This window comes from Onychostoma macrolepis, chromosome 01, assembly GCF_012432095.1.
Source record: "Onychostoma macrolepis isolate SWU-2019 chromosome 01, ASM1243209v1, whole genome shotgun sequence".
In the NCBI taxonomy this organism is placed as follows: Eukaryota; Metazoa; Chordata; class Actinopteri; order Cypriniformes; family Cyprinidae; genus Onychostoma; species Onychostoma macrolepis.
In genome coordinates, this window is record NC_081155.1 from 23,916,306 (window position 1) to 23,934,097 (window position 17,792).

Sequence of the window (17,792 nt, forward strand, 5' to 3'; positions counted from 1 at the left end):
CTGCCTGATAAAGTCTTGAGGCAGTTCAGCACCGACTGAGCACGTTCCTGGGTGAGGCGTGCTGTCTGGTATCGAATCCAACTCCATGCCGAGAAATGAGATCATCTGCGTTGGCACGAGTTTGCTCTTTTCCCAGTTGACCCAAAGACCCAACTGGCTGATGTGTCTGAGCACCAGGTCCCTATGTGCGCACAACTGATCGCGAGACTATGCGAGTATGAGCCAGTCGTCGAGATAGTTGAGGATGTGCACCCCCCGTTCTCTCAAGGGAACAAGGGCTGCCTCTACTACTTTGGTGAAGACACGAGGCAACAGGGACAGCCCAAAAGGCAGGACCTTGTACTGATATGCCCGACCCTCAAACACGAATTGCAGGAATGGCCTGAAAGTGGAAAGTGGAAAGTGGAAAGTGTCGCGGGAGGATCGAGACAGACATGAAGAGCAACATGAACCATCAACGAAAGCTTCCTCAGCGTGCTGAATGCCCAGTGATCGTGACCATCCTGAGGCGCCAGGAAACGACCACACCCAGAAACGCACGGGTGATAAGACATCTTTAAAAAGACACGGTCACCCTTGTTGCTCTTTTAGAGAAATGCTCTTTTAGTGCTGAAGCACGCAGGGGAACTGGCCACCACACACTCCTGCTGTAGCTGTCTACACGGAGAAAGATCTTTTCTTTTTTACCGTGCAACCGCAACCACCCGTAACGCCCGCACTCACTCGCCTTCTGAGTCACTCGCAGGACAGGAGAGCAGTAGTGATGCACCATCGCTCCGAAGCGAAAAGATGAATTAATGCGGTGCACCTGCTGCCTCTTATACCCGTACTGCAGGGTGTGGCAGTCAGATGCGAAATACCGCATGCCAGTGTCCATTGGCTCGTTTAGTTACACTCGAAGCGGATTGGTCTCTCTAGCGAGATCCCATTTTGTCGGTCACCGACGTGCAGTGATGGGAATAACGGCGTTATAAATAAACGGCGTTACTAATGCCGTTATTTTTTTCAGTAACGAGTAATCAAACAAATTACTGTTACCCCGTTACAACGCCGTTACCGTTACTGACAATAAAATGTGACGTTACTATATTATATTATTAGAATAAAATTTTTCAGTTCATCTGAATGGATGCAGTGTAGCTGTATTTGACGTACCATAAACGCTATGTGAAGGCGCACAACTCGCCGTCGCTTTCTCTCACATACACGCACGCAAAGAAAGATACAGAGCGAGAGAGTCTTTCATAACATGCAGAATTGACGCGCTACATGTAAACGATATTCTTTGTTGTATTTTCCTGTCAAAATAACGGAGTTCCTTTGGAATTCTTCAGCTTTTAAGAACTGCCGGTTTTTCTGGTAGTGGGCGGAACTAATGCGCAAACGACAATCTCATTGGCTGGTGCTCACCTATTATCGTCCCTGTTTTGATTTCAGCAAATCAATTCGAGCGAACGCAGACAACGTAATTAATATTCATGAACCCAGCAGCTCATTAATCCTCAGTGCGTTTTATATTGATGACAAATATGCATTCAGTAGTCAGTAGATAAGTAGTGTAGATTAATGTACAATGTTTTATAATAATAATTTATTCTTTTTAGTGTCCATTTCATTAATTTAACATTTAATATTGGGGGCATCCAAAGTTATTTGACATTTGAACATTTTTTTAAAAGTAACGCAATAGTTACTTTCCCTGGTAATTAGTTACTTTTATAATGATGGAACTCAGTTACTAACTCAGTTACTATTTGTGAGAAGTAACTAGTAACTATAACTAATTACTTTTTTAAAGTAACGTGCCCAACACTGCCGACGTGACTCGGAGTGACCGACTGAAAGGGAACAGACATTACAGTGACTGAGTGTATGTATATAATTATATATACAGTTACAAAGCATATGCAACATAATAAAAATGAATAAAATGACAACTAAGTACCACTCTATAAAAAATGTATATATAAATATATGAATTTATATATTTATAAACCCCTTTAAAAAATAAAGCATATGCATAAACCCAAATAGGAAATTAAGCAGATTATCGAATAAACATGTTTCCTATTCTGTCCTAAACTCCAGAAACATTGGTGTCTCATATTTTAGAGCAGTCAATCTGTATATGAGTGTGTATGAAAATATTCAGATGTAACACTTGCTTCTCTATTTTCTATTTTATCTATTACTTTTTATTTTATTTATTATACAATTAACAAAAGCAAAAAGGCCTCTAAAACTAGCTTACTCTATTCTTTCTGTTTTCTTTTGATTTATTATAAAAAAAAAAAACCTTGCTACATGTACTTCGTTAAGCTAACTTGTTATAACTCTTGCGTATCATTGCTCTTTTGTTGATTTTGATTGCTTCCATTGTCCTCATTTGTAAGTCGCTTTGGATAAAAGCGTCTGCTAAACGACTAAATGTAAATGTAAATGTAACCCACTTTGTAATCGTCAACATTTCCATAAGTAACTGTAATTCAATTACACATCTTTTCCCATTTATTTTGTAATTAAATTACATAACACCACTACATGTAACTCGTTACTACCCAACACCATATATACAGTATATATACTTAAAATCATGCATTCATCCTGTCTATCCCCTTTAAACAAGGCGTTTACATCTCCATCCTTCCTCCCACACTTTTCCCTCTCCATCCCTACTTGTATCTAAGGTGTTTAATATTTAATGCAGCAAGGGCTTGTGGGTCACAGGCAACCCTCAACAGTTCATGATTGCGTGCAAATATTTACTTCCACAGCAGTGCGAGGTGGGGTCAGGGGCAGAGGAGCTGGGGAATCGCTAAAGACATGCACACACTTCACATGCAAAGACCTCATCTGACATCATTGCATCTGACATAAGTACTGGCTGATTGTGTGTGCGTGTGTGGCGACTGGTGAGTCTCTGAGATCAGGGGTTGTGGAAAAAACAGAGAAGGATGAAACCGATCGGAAATCGTTGGGGCAAATAATAATGGACAATAGTGAAATAGAATATGGATGTATGCAAAAGAGCATGCATACTTGCGTATCTGTGAGGTGACAGCAGGTTTGATGTATATTTGAAGAGACAACTGCGTTTGTATGTGTGTGTGTGTGTGTGTGTGTGTGTGTGTGTGTGTGTGTTCGTGTTCGTGTGAATGGACAACTCTCCGCTGTGTTTGGGCTTGAAAGGGTAGAAGCACCATCACAAGTCTGCAAGAACATCAAAACACAATTAACGGCTGACATGAAGCAAGAGACAGAAGAAAAGAGAGGGAGAGATGGAGAGGGAGAAAGAAAAAGAGCATGAAGATGTGAGTTGTTATGACAAGCTGAACTGCCCTGAAGAGACCATACAGCACCCTTGATTCCTCCGCTCCCCACTCGAGCATTCTAGAAACTATATCCACGTATTCTAGAAACACCCTACAGCAGTTTATCATCCCGCAGCAAAGGATTATGGGAGATGCTGAGTTCGATGAGAATCCAAGCTTTTATCTGTAACAGTTTGCAGAACAAACAGTGTCGTTCTGCGACATGTCTGCAACAACAAAAGCTCCAACTGTGTTAAATTTGTCTCTGTTTTTTTCTCATCTTATGAATTCCTTCAAATCGGTTTTGAGCTGTCATCATCATTTAGGACTAAGGATTAAAGGATAGAGGGGGAAAGACGGAGAAACGGAGAGACGGGTTTTAACTGGATCAGAGCTTTGGGAATCTCTCACAGGTGTGTAGGCGTCCGACATTTTGTTCTCGCTCTGTCCCAGACAGGTTAAATTACCATCTTTCATCTAAAGAGTTGAGGGGGGTTGAGTGCTAATTAAGTTTGATACTTTGGTGGGTTCTCTCCTGTGTAGGGAACTTTGAATAAGTTTCAGACGCTGAATTAGTTTCGACCTTGAATTAACTGGTTTGGCCCTTGAAGTCCTTTCAGACCAGACTGAGCAGAACATTGTGTTGCTGGTCAAGTGCTTTCATGCATTCTGAGTGTCTTTGTGTTTTTGTATCTACATTTATATTCATTCATCTTGCAGAGACGAGTTATTCAGATAGACTTCAATATGTAATATAATATAAGCATTCCATTCTAAGAAACTCTTTGAGTTCTAAATTATAAAATTGCTTAGAGAGGTACCAGCTAAAGCAAAAATGAAAGTCAAGTCAAGTCACCTTTATTTATATAGCGCTTTTACAATACAGATTGTGTCAAAGCACTTAACAGTATCAAATTGGAGGATAGAGTGTCAGTAATGTATAATGATAAGATTAAACACTCAATTTTCAGTTAAAGACATTTCATTATTGAATTCAGAGATGTCATTGTCTAGCTCAGTTTAGTTTAAATAGTATCTGTGCAATCAAATCGGCGATAATCGCTAGAAATTAAGTGTCCCCAACTGAGCAAGCCAGAGGCGACAGCGGCAAGGAACCAAAACTCCTCTGTGACAGAATGGAGAAAAACCTTGGGAGAAACCAGGCTCAGTCGGGGCCAGTTCTCCTCTGACCAGACGAAACCCGCAGTTCAAAAGTTTCTATTTCTATTTTAATTTTGTTGCAATTTCTAACAATAGTAGTATTATGTAGTTAGGTATTTTATTATGTTTTAGTTATTTTGTTATTTTTGGTTGATATATCTGGGGATATATCTCTGGGGTCATCCGGCGTCCTGGTCTCCGCCGACGATCAGGGCCGCAGACGTCACCTCCGGCGCCGACCCACCATCTGATCGGACACGGACCGAGAAACAGACTAGGAAAGAAACAGACAAACATTAGCGCAGATGCCATTCAACTTACGATGTAACGAGTACATCGTGTGTTATGGGGAGTGTTCCCGGTTCGGTTGATCTAATTAATGCAGCCTAACAATCCTTTAACGGATTTGAATAATGGAAGCGTATTAATGTGTTATGTGTAAGCCAGGCTAAAGAGATGGGTCTTTAATCTAGATTTAAACTGACAGAGTGTGTCTGCCTCCCGAACAGTGTTAGGTAGACTGTTCCAGAGTTTGGGTGCTAAATAGGAAAAGGATCTGCCGCCCGCAGTCGATTTTGATATTCTAGGTATTATCAAACGGCCAGAGTTTTGAGAACGCAGCGGACGTGGAGGACTATAATGTGATAAGAGCTCGCTCAAGTACTGAGGAGCTAAACCATTCAGGGCTTTATAAGTAATTAACAAGATTTTAAAATCTATCCGATGCTTGATAGGGAGCCAGTGCAGTGTTGACAGAACCGGCTAATATGGTCATATTTCCTGGTTCTAGTAAGGACTCTAGCTGCTGCATTTTGGACCAACTGTAGTTTGTTGATCAAGCGTGCAGAACAACCACCCAATAAAGCATTACAATAGTCTAACCTTGAGGTCATAAACGCATGAATTAACATTTCTGCATTTGACGTTGAGAGCATTGGTCGCAATTTAGATATGCTTTTGAGATGAAAAATGCAGTTTTACAGATGCTAGAAACATGGCTTTCAAATGACAGATTGCTATCGAACAGCACACCTAGGTTCCTGACTGATGAAGAAGAATTGACAGAGCAGCCGTCAAGTGTTAGATAATGTTCTAGGTTACATGTGGGGTTTTAGGTCCGATAATTAACACCTCTGTTTTTCAGAATTTAGCAGTAAAAATTACTCGTCATCCAGTTTTTATATCGACTATGCATTCCGTTAGTTTCTCAATTTGGTGTGTTTCACCGGGCCGCGAAGAAATATAGAGCTGAGTATCATCAGCATAACAGTGAAAGCTAACACCATGTCTCCTGATAATATCTCCCAAGGGTAACATATAGAGCGTGAAAAGTAACGGCCCTAGTACTGAGCCTTGAGGTACTCCATACTGCACTTGTGATCGATATGATACCTCTTCATTCACTGCTACGAACTGATGGCGGTCAGATAAGTACGATTTGAACCATGCTAAGGCACTTCCACTAATGCCAACAAAGTTTTGTAGTCTATTCAAAAGAATGTTGTGGTCGATAGTGTCGAACGCAGCGCTAAGATCCAGTAGAACTAATAAAGAGATACAACCACAATCAGATGATAGAAGCAGGTCATTTGTAACTCTAATGAGAGCAGTCTCAGTACTATGATACGATCTAAATCCTGACTGGAATTCCTCACAGATATCATTTTTCTGTAGGAAGGAATATAATTGTGAGGATACTACCTTTTCTAGTATCTTTGACAGAAAAGGGAGATTTGAGATCGGTCTGTAATTAACTAGATCTTTGGGGTCAAGTTGTGGTTTTTTAATGAGAGGCTTAATAACAGCCAATTTGAAGGTTTTGGGGACATATCCTAATGACAATGATGAATTAATAATAGCCAAAAGAGGATCTATGACTTCTGGAAGTAGCTCTTTTAGTAGTTTAGATGGAATCGGGTCTAACATACATGATGTTGGTTTAGATGATTTAACAAGTTTATACAATTCTTCCTCTCCTACAGTAGAGAATGAGTGGAATTGTTCCTCAGGGGTCTATAGTGCGCTATCTGATGCGATACTGTAGCTGACGGCTGCAGGGATACAATTTTATCTCTGATAGTATCGATCTTGGAAGTGAAGTAGTTCATAAAGTCATTACTGCTATGCTCTTGGGAAATGCCAACACCTGTTGATGCTTGATTTTTCGTTAATTTAGTTACTGTATTGAATAAATATCGGGGTTATGTTTGTTTTCTTCTAGAAGAGACGAAAAGTAATCAGATCTAGCAGTTTTAATGCTTTTCTGTAGGATAGGGTACTTTCCGCCAAGCTAAACGAAATACCTCTAATTTAGTTTTCCTCCAGCTGCGCTCCATTTTCCGGGCTGCTCTCTTTAGGGCGAGTGTGCTCATTATACCACGGTGTTGGACTCTTATCCTTAATCTTCCTTAAGCGTAAAGGAGCAACCGCATCTAAAGTGCTAGAAAAGAGAGAGTCCATAGTTCCTGTTACATCATCAAGTTGTTCTGAGCTATTGGATATGCTGAGGAACTGAGATAAGTCAGGAAGATTATTTATAAAGCAGTCTTTTGTGGTAGAGGTAATGGTTCTACCATATTTGTAACAAGAAGTTGGCTTTACAGCTTTAGCTATATGGAATATACAGGAGACTAGATAATGATCTGAGATATCATCGCTCTGCTGCAAAATTTCAACGCCACTGACATCAATTCCATGTGACAGTATTAAATCTAGAGTATGATTTCGACAATGAGTAGGTCCTGACACGTGTTGTTTAACACCAATTGAGTTTAGAATGTCTATAAATGCTGATCCCAACGAATCTCTGTCATTATCAACATGGATATTAAAATCACCAACGATTAGGACTTTATCTGCAGTCAGCACTAACTCCGATAGAAGATCAGAAAATTCTTTAATAAAGTCTGTATGGTGCCCTGGTGGCCTGTATACAGTAGCCAGTACAAACATCACAGGGGATTTATCATTAACACTTGTTTCTTTGGATAACGTTATATGAAGCACCATTACTTGAACGAATTATACTTGAAACCCAACCTCTGAGAGATACTGAAAATATTTCTATAAATTGTAGCAACACCTCCCCCTTTACCTTTTGGACGCGGTTCATGTTTGTAACAGTAATCTTGGGGTGTAGACTCGTTTAAAGTAATGTAATCATCTTGTTTTAGCCAGGTTTCTGTCAGACAAAGCACATCTAGTTTATGATCAGTGAACATATCATTTACAAAAAGTGCTTTTGAAGAAAGGGATCTAATATTTAATAAGCCAAGCTTTATCATGTGTTTATCTGTATTATATCGTTTTTATTTGTTGAACATCAATTAAATTGTTACTATTACTTTGGTTTGGATGTTTTCTGTATTTTCTAGTTCGGGAACAGACACAGTCTCTATAGTGTGATATCTAGGTGAAAAAGTTTCTATGTGCTGAGAGTTAACTGACTTTGGTGGCGTGAGGCGGCTAGCAGACGATCGGTTTAGCCGGTCTGTCTGCTTCCTGACCTGGGCTCCAGTTAGTCAAGTACAAACTCTAAGACTATGTGCCATATTTCTAGAGAGAAGAGCGGCACCACCCCAGGAGGGATGAACACCATCTCTTTTCAACAGGTCAGGTCTGCCCCAAAAATTCTTCCAATTGTCTATAAAGCCTATGTTATTTTGCGGGCACCACTTAGACATCCAGCCATTAAGTGACGACAGTCTGCTATGAATCTCATCACCACGGTAAGCAGGAGCGGACCAGAGCATATTACAGTGTCTGACATCGTACTTGCAAGTTCACACACCTCTTTAACATTATTTTTGGTGATCTCCGACTGGCGAAGTCGAACATCATTAGCGCCGACGAATTCTTACTGAATTTACGTTTAGCATTAGTCAGCACTTTTAAATTTGCCAAGATGTCAGGCGCTCTGGCTCCTGGTAAACAATGGACTATGGTGGCTGGTGTCTCTATTTTCACGTTCCGTACAATAGAATCGCCAATAACTAGAGCACTTTCATCAGGTTTCTCGGTGGGTGCGTCACCGAGTGGGGAGAACCTGTTTGATGTTCTGATCGGAACGGAAGAGTGGTGTTTTGACCCGCGACTATGCCGCCTCACTGTCACCCAGTTGCCCTGCTGCACGGGCTCTACCGAACCGAACAATGTACAGGACTCCTGAGCTAGTCGCATCCAAAGCAGTATCTACAGCCCTCACATTCTTACTATCCTCAACTAAAGTTTGGATGCGTGTCTCTAGTTCTAAAACCTTCTCTGTCAGCCTAACTAGTTCCCTGCATTTATCACATGTGAATCCCTCGCTGCTGACAGAGACAGATAAACTATACATGTGGCAAACAGTGCAAACAACAATAGCAGGAGAAGAAGCCATTACTCACCGTGATTGATGAATGATACCAACTTAACTTACCACTTACCACTGTTGTTTGATGAGCTCGTGAAAACGGAGCGAGGAAAAATAAAATAATAATAGGCGCGAATAGAATGCAAATGGAACCACGGTGACAAGCTAACGGGCTAACAAGCTGCACTCATGCGGTTTTTAAAGGAGAACGATCAAATTAGTTAGATTAGTTTGAAAGATAACACCAGAAATATGGTGGGAATTAAGTTATATATTATCACTTTAGACAAAAGGGATTGAAAGTAAAGTAGAGATTCAATAAAAAGCAAAGGTACACGGAGCTACAAACACAAACCTCTCAGCAGCACAACAGACTGAAGCAATCGAACTCAGAACCAAACTACGTGTAAATGTTTGTAACATTTCTTTGCTCACAAAGTGAGAATGAAAACCCTAAAAGTTTGCAGTATTTTTTTTTTTTTTAATACTAGCAACTGTTTCAGGAAATAAATAATCTGATTCTATCTTAATAATTGAATTGAACTGAATTGAATTGAATTTACAAAACAAAAGTGTGTACTAAAGTATGCCATGCCAAAAAAATAAAATAAAATAAAATAATAATAATAATAATAATAAATAAAAAATAAATAATTGAATTTAGATTTTTCTTCTTCTTAACAGGACTGAATCAAGGGCCCCCAGAAGGGATGTGGGTTCTTGATCATTTCACCAGATTATTTGTCCTTGTGTTTATTTCATTTTTTATTTTTTTGTATTGTACATCATTGCTACATGTTTTTTGTATTGTACATCATTGCTGTCTATCTATCTATCTTCTTGTATTTATTTTTTAACAAACAATAGCTAAAAAAATGTGTACTGAACGGCAACAAAATAATTGAATTTTTATATTTTTTATTACAGAACTGAATAACAATTTGTTTAATTTTGTCTTTTATCTTATATTTTAATTTAACTTAATGTGTTATTAAAAGCACTAAATCAAGGTCTAGAAGGAATGTGTCTTTAGACATTTCTTAAAAATCTCAATGGACTCGACTGTTCTGGATGGGTTTAAATGATCATTCCATCAGTGAGAAACAGTGAAAGTTCAGAAAAGTGAACCACAGGCTTTTGGGGGGGAATGCAGATTTTGCAATTAGGTTACTGTAAGTAGGAAATTGTAGAGGCAGGAGTTGTTCTGTATGTATCAGAGTCTCAAACTCGATTTGAGCAACAGCTGGCAGCCAGTGATGCAAAGAAAGGTTTAAAGTGCAATTATTTGTAGAGCTGAATAGTGATGTTGTTCTGTATTGTTGGGGTGGCTGGGAAGACAGGAAGCTCTTCTAGACTGAGTTTGAAAGGTTCTGTTTTCATCCAAACCATGACCAGACAGGCCAAGATCCATGCAGCTACGTCGTTTGCATTGATACCCACGCATTATTTAACACCGAACAGACAGACCAAGGTTAAGGCACCCATATCATTCAATCTGCACTGACACAGATGTTCAGTGAAATATATCTCTAACATATAGACAGAATATCCTTCAGTGCAATCATGGATTTATTGTTGTCTCTCTCTTTTCAATGCAACAACCTCACACACACACATGCACGCACGCACACACACACACAAAACATGACTTCCTGTATGACAGATATACTTGAGTGATATCCCATGCTCATGACACATACACACGCTGCCATGAATATAAATTGCACTTGATTATCTATTGTGCTGGTTTCTGAATCGGCCTGGGAATTGCTGGGGAGTTTGGAGCAGGCACTAAATCAAGGCCAGACTGTCTGATCACTCAGTTGTTTCACCAGAACAAGCCCTGATACACAATTCTGTGTTATTTACAGCTTTGTTTAGAAACTTCATTCTAAATGAAACTTCCTCTGTATTTAATGCCCTGGATTTCTGAAAACAATCTGCAAAGTTTCTGCTGTGTTATCTGGTTGCTGGCTGGCAGAATGAATGCTGGAACAGTGTTTTGTTGCTTGTATATTCAGCTTTATACTTCACTTGCTTCATGTGAACTTGTTAAAACACTAACACTGACTAAAACAATGGTGCGGCTGGTATTTGAATAATGTATTGCGTGTAACTGTGATGTTTAATGCTTTCCTTTGTATTCACACCTTCAGTCCTTGGCAAAGCCAAAAAAAAGTAAAGGTTTTTACCTAATAAAATTTTTGTCAAATCTGTGATGCTTTACCAGTAATTGTAAAATGTCAACTGGTCACTGACAAATAAGAGTGTCGATGATTAAGAAAGGGAACAAAAAAGGAACAAAAATACTTTGTCAAGTGGGGGAACTACTCATCCATGTTAGTTTCATATAGTAAAAAAAAAAAAGAAAAACAATTTACATTGGGGGTAGAAAAAAAATCTTAAGGCATGACAAAATGTTAACTAATAGGTATCACCATACTTTCCCCAGTTGATTAATTACAGTGCATTAAGACAATTGTTTTGCACCAAATGAGGCACTTTATAATTAAATATGCACTAATTTGCATAAATGTCTAGCACAGAAATCTGAACATTGGATAAAATCTGTGTTTATTTTGTTGATATATTAGAGTTAACCGTTTTTATAGAGGGGAGAATCATATAGAATAAAACTGTTTGGTGCATGTAATTGCTGCAGAAGTGCTGCTGAAGTGGAGATTTCTGGCTATTTTGAGAAAAAAGACTTTAAAAATATGCATTGTCATTGAAATCTACAGAAGCAAACAGATAAGGTGATAAAATAAACACTTATATCTATATGTTTAGATTTGACATTTTTGTTCCACTGAACTGAAAGAAGACATGATATGGATTTTTCTTTTTTTTTTGCCTCTGTCTTGCCTTAATTAAAAATATACAAATTCTCTGAAAAGAAGTCTTAATATCTTACACATTTTTTCTCTTGAAAAACAAGACAAAAATATTGAGAACAGATTTTCTTTGTTTTCACTCAACCGGCCTGAGCAAGCACAGAAATTCACGCTTGTGAATGCGGGGTCTGAAACAAGGTTTCATAAGAGGTCTTTCTAACTGTGGCTTCTCCACTGTCCCAGAAGTCCCGAAAGCATTCTGACTCTGTTTAATACAACCACATTTTACAATAAGGAGAGCAAGCCCTGCCTTAGGCTCACGCTTCAGCTCTAAGCCAGTGTGGTTTAAAAGAGGATACTGTATGTGTATGTGTGTGTCTGTGTGTGTTATATTTATGGAGCTTACCTCTGCTCTCTCTTTGAGTAGTAAGCCCTGCTCTCCTCTGGCCATTTGATGAATAAATGCTCTTGAGAGTCCCAAAGCTGGTGGCTCCTCTGTTTTATCAGCTGGGAGAGGCACATTAATGTCAACATCACTGAAATGTTTACATCGGTACCGAAATAAACACAGCTCTGTGCACCTGAAAAGGAATTAACACACATATTAGCATGAATAAAACAAAAGTGCTAAATCAAAGGATGGCCCAGATACAAGCTTCACAGACACAACTGAAAAACTACACAGCTTAAAGCTTTCTCTTAATATAAAACATATATCTCTAATGTCTGATGAAGAAAAAGAAATGGAAATGGGTGCCTATTAATCAAAAGACATGCCAAGCTAATCAAACCCTGTGCTTCAGAGAGGGAATATTAAGAGTTTTCTTATTCACGAGCACATCCTCCTGTTGTAAATTTATTCCTGAACATGAGTTCCAGACTTGAAGCTCTATAAATTGCATAGTGTAAAATGTTCTTATCCATTGCTAAAATAACACTGCTTGTTTTGTTTGCCTTTTGTATTCTGGCAGAGTTCATCAGTTCATCTCTTTATTTTGTCTCGGTGCTGTCAGTTCCCTGAAATAGTGCTCAAAGACAGACAGATATACACACACACAAAGACACACTGTGGAAGCTTTGTATACTCCAAAGACAATCAAAACTTTTTCAAAAACATTTGCTCACTTTTCTGGACTCTACAGACTCAGAAGGAAAAAAATAAATACAATAAAAACACAGTAAGCTTCTGAAAAACAAAATAGCAAGAAAAAAAAAAAGGCAAGGTTAAGTGGATTTGTTGACTTGAACATGAAAAGCACTTCAGTAAAAACACACATATACGTAATGTCAGCCAACTCCTCCACATCACCCATTCCTGAGAGCAGGGGATATTCATGTGTGTGGGCTTTAAAAGATGAGTAGGATTTAAAGACAATTTATAAGAAAAAGATTTGAGGTATATATAATCACCTTCAAATCTCCACATAAAGAACAAAAGTAATACTACAATACTATGTTATACTGAAATGTTTGCATTACTTCTTTCATCTCAATAATTAACAGTTCAATGACAAATAAGATGAAGAAAAATATAAAAATCTTTGAAAAACTAGTTTAAACTGTTTTTTAAAATGAACACTTTTTTATTCACGTTGGTTACATATGGTTTATGACAAAATGTTTATTACAAAAAGAAAATATTAAATTTAACAATGTTGTGTAACCATCATGTAAAAAGCTGACACAACTTCCTTAACTTTGAATTTCAATCAATCAATCAATCAATCAGAAGATTATATAATGTACTGTTGTATTAAACAAATATTGTAAATTATTTATTTGTATAAATTATTAATTGTACCACATCATATTTTACAAGCTGAACTAACCTTGGCTTGTCATAAAAATGTCAGTTTATCTGATTATATTTTAAGAGCAATTTAGGAAATGCAATGAAATTTAATAAAGATATTAAATACATGTGCTTATCACAGAAGATATTGTGTCTCTGAATTGCATTTTTATGTATTTTGAACAAATTAATAGATAGCAAAATGAGCATCACATCACTAACCCTAATTTATCTGTCAGAAGAATGTTTTTGCACTAATTGCCTGACGAGTTCGAAAAAAGTAGGTTTTACGAACAATTAAAAATAGCGTAAGAACTAAACCTTACAATTTTTTAATTTTTGTGTCTGTTCGACTCGGCATCAGCCAAGGAATCAGAGGAAAAAAATATTTTCATTTTGTGGCTTACGGTTCAAAAGTTATTTGCATAAACATGAGTGAAACTTTGGACAAGTGGTGGCGCTAGAGAGTTTGAGTTAGAGACTTCAAATTTGCTGTGGTTAATGTTGAGACTCTCCTCTATCAGTCTGCCCGCAAGCTGGGCTGCCATAGACTTTAGGATGGAAGAAGAAGAAGAATAAGAACACTAACGGATACAATAGGTGCCAGGTGCTTTGCCCCTAAATATAGCTGCAAGCAGCAATTACGGGGCCAAGCACTCCAAAAGCAAAATGAGGAGCTAAGCATGGCATGGAGCATCAGACCATTGCTGCTCATTGCCCGTTTTACACAATTGTTACAACAAGGTATGTCCAGAGCAGTGAGCCTTAAGTCGAATCCACTGGAAGTCTAAAATCACTTTTTACTCAGTCAGAACTGATATCCGGCTTCAACCCCCCGCCATTTCATCATCAAAGACCAAAGCAACATTAACAACCACTGCTGGGAAAAGGACAAGAAATGGCCCTCGACACGACTCCAGTGCTTAATCACAATCACCCAGAGCTCCGGACCTTTGTAAGGGATTCAATCACTCTCGCTTACAGGGGCTGAACTGCACCTCCCTGACCCAGAGAAACCCTCTCCGTCCTGGGGTGCTTCAAACTCAAGAACCCCCTGCTACCGTGATTTCCTCTGGTGCTTAAGCTGGGAAAGCACATCGATAAAAGTGTCTCGGCACACACTTGGACTCCTGTTGACAGTATTGATCCGGATCACGAGGGGGGGCTGTGCGGACGGATTTTGCTATCGGATTTTAAAGGAGGCAGGTGAGGAGAGTATTGAAAGGCCTCTTGCGCTCTTCAGAAATATTAGATACGGGGCCACAGGGAGCTGCAGCAAGGCACTGTGGGTGTCAGAAATGACGGCGAGAGATAAGGAGAAAGCAAGAGGTAGGTTGTCATTGGGTTTAACCTCCAAAAAGTGTATGCAAGTTTAAGACTATGGAAAGCTGGCTTTCCTTTGAAGGCTTTTGAGGAGGACAGCATGACAGAAGCTGGCACAACACAACAAACACAAGGCCAACAAGGCATTTAAAAGTGCTGTAGTAAAAATGTGAACTTTGAAAGCAAAACTTAGCGTTTCTGTTGAAAATAATAAAGGTTTAGGTTCAGCAGAAATAATTTTTTTAAAGTCAGCATTGCAATTGTCTTCTTTATTGTGATGTATGTCTGAGTGAAATGGCTTCTTGAATGATAAAAATGTAGGGCCGGACTTAAAGAGAAGTTAATGTTTTGTTAATTGCACACAAATTGTATATAATTATTTTTACATATATATATATATATATATATATATATATATATATATATATATATATACGTATATTGATTTTATACAATTTTGATTTTATGGTGACTTTAAAGTGTTTACCCAAGAATTATTGGAAAATAAGTGTTTTTTTTTTTTTCAAAGGCTACTTTTAATTTAATGAAATTGAACTATACTAGAGCTAAAACTTTAAACATGATATATATATATATATTTATACTACGGGGCCGTTGAATGCTTGAATCTGATTGGCTGCCGAACGTTCTGAGGTGTGCAATTATTTTCAGGGAAACGCACGGCGAACGTAGTTCCAGGCATCTCTTGACCGCATTACATGACCATAGCAGTTCGCCAAATGATTTCTGTTATTTCAAAGGTCTTACAACAGCAAAATAACCAAAACCCACAACGACACTGGCCAAACACATAAATATAGTAAACAAAATGATCAAAAACGACAGATCATGTCCATGTTTTTGCCACAAAATTACGCTTTATTATGTACGGAAAGCACATACTCTATCTCTCCCGCTCTCTCTCCCTCACAGACCGCACATACAGAACAGTTACGGTTTGCACACACACTAGCATACATCGCGCTAATGTTGTTAGCGCTACTCTGACGATTTTATCAGTAAACGACTTAAAAACTACATGACTTCTCACAAGCGAAGTAACAACAACGGCACTGTTTGTGAACAAAAGGAACTAAGTTTCACTATAACTAGAGACATTGCTGCCGAACACTATTGAGAGACGCACAGAAGTAATTCTCTCTCTCTCTCTCTCTCTCATAACTTAGTTATTAACTGTATTAACTGCATTAATCTGTTATCAACGGCTCAAGCCTCCATTACTAGGTTTAAAATGACGTTTTGGAATTAGCAACTGAGGCGCTGGATGACATGTGGAAGAAATAATCCTACTCACAATAGCGATTTAAGTAGAAATACTGGACGAATGCTTTGAAATATATCATCTGATCGATGTCTTGAGGTGTGGCAACCGTAGTATAAGCGGAATAATTGACTTCGGTCCGTTGAATTATTAGAAAAATAATTATACTTTTTTAAATTAAATTATTTAAAATAATTATTTTTCTAATAATCCAACGGACCAAAGTCAATTATTCCTTACATATATATATATATATATATATATATATATATATACAGTCATGGCCAAAATTATCAGCACCCTTGGTAAAGATGATCAAGGCTGTGAAAATGATTAAATATTTTTTAAATCACAAAAATCTAACCTTTCATTGGATAATAAGAATTTAAAATGGGGGGAAATATAATTATGAAATAAATGTCTTTCTCTAATACACATTGGCCACAATTAACGGCACCCTTTTATTCAATACTTTTTGAAACCTCCATTTGCCAGTTTAACAGCTCTATATTTTCTCCTATAATGCCTGATGAGGTTAGAGAGCACCTGGCAAGAGATCAGAGACCATTCCTTCATCCAGAATCACTCCAGACCCTTTAGATTCACAGCTCCATGTTGGTGCTTCTTCTCTTCAGTTCACCACTCATTTTCTATAGCGTTCAGGTCAGAGGACTGGAATGGCCAGCAGAAGCTTGGTTTTGTGTTCAGCGACCCATTTTTGTGTTATTTTTGAGGTTTGTGTTTGGATTATTGTACGATTGGAAGATCCAAACATGGCCCATCATAAGATTTCTAACAGAGTCAATCACTTATTGATTTTTTATCTGTTGGTATTTGATAGATCCATGATGCCATGTGTCTAAACAAGATGTCCTGGACCTCCAGCAGAAATATAGGCCCACAACATCAAAAATACAGCAGTATATTTAATTGTACACATGGGGTACTTTTTATCCCTGTGTTCACCAAACCCATCTTGAGTGTTTGCTGCTAAAAAGCTCATTTTTTTTGTTTCATCTGACCATAGAAGCCAGTCCCATTTGAAGTTCCAGTCATGTCTGATAACTGAATATGCTGGAGTTTGTTTTTGGATGAGCGAGGAGAATTTTTTCTTGAAACCCTCCCAAACAACATGTGGTGATGTAGGGGCTGTTTGACAATTTTTTTTAAAGGTTTTATGCCCCCGAGACTCAACTATTTTCTGCAATTCTCCAGCTGTGGTCCTTGGAGAGTCTTTAGCCACTCAAACTCTCCTTCTCACCGTGCATTAGGACGATATAGACACACGTCCTCTTCCAGGCAGTTTCGTAACATTTTATGTTGATTGGAACTTCTTAATTATTGCCCTGATGGTGGAAATGGGAATTTTCACTGCTCTAGCTCTTTTCTTAAAGCCACTTCACTAATTTGTGAAGCTCAATTATCTTTTGCTGCACATCAGAAATATATTCTTTGGTTTTTCTCATTGTAATGGATGATTAAGGGAATTTGGGCTTTGTTTTCCCTCCTATTTATATTTCTGTGAAACAGGAAGCCATGGCTGGATAATTACATTTTCATAATCACCCTGCTCAAAATTGTGAATATGAATGGGAATATACTTCACAGATATTTTACACAGATAATTTATAGGGGTGCCAATAATTGTGTCCAATGTGTATTTGAGAAAAACATTTATTTCATAATGATATTTCCCCCCATTTTAAATTCTTATTATCCAATGAGAGTGTAACGGGGC

General features: G+C 38.2%; 1 pseudogene; it reads right to left on the reverse strand.

Annotated features, from left to right (window-relative positions):
* Positions 1-7,856: 7,856 nt before the first annotated feature.
* Positions 7,857-17,792, reverse strand: part of LOC131543895 (uncharacterized) — a 43,618-nt pseudogene continuing 33,682 nt past the window's right edge.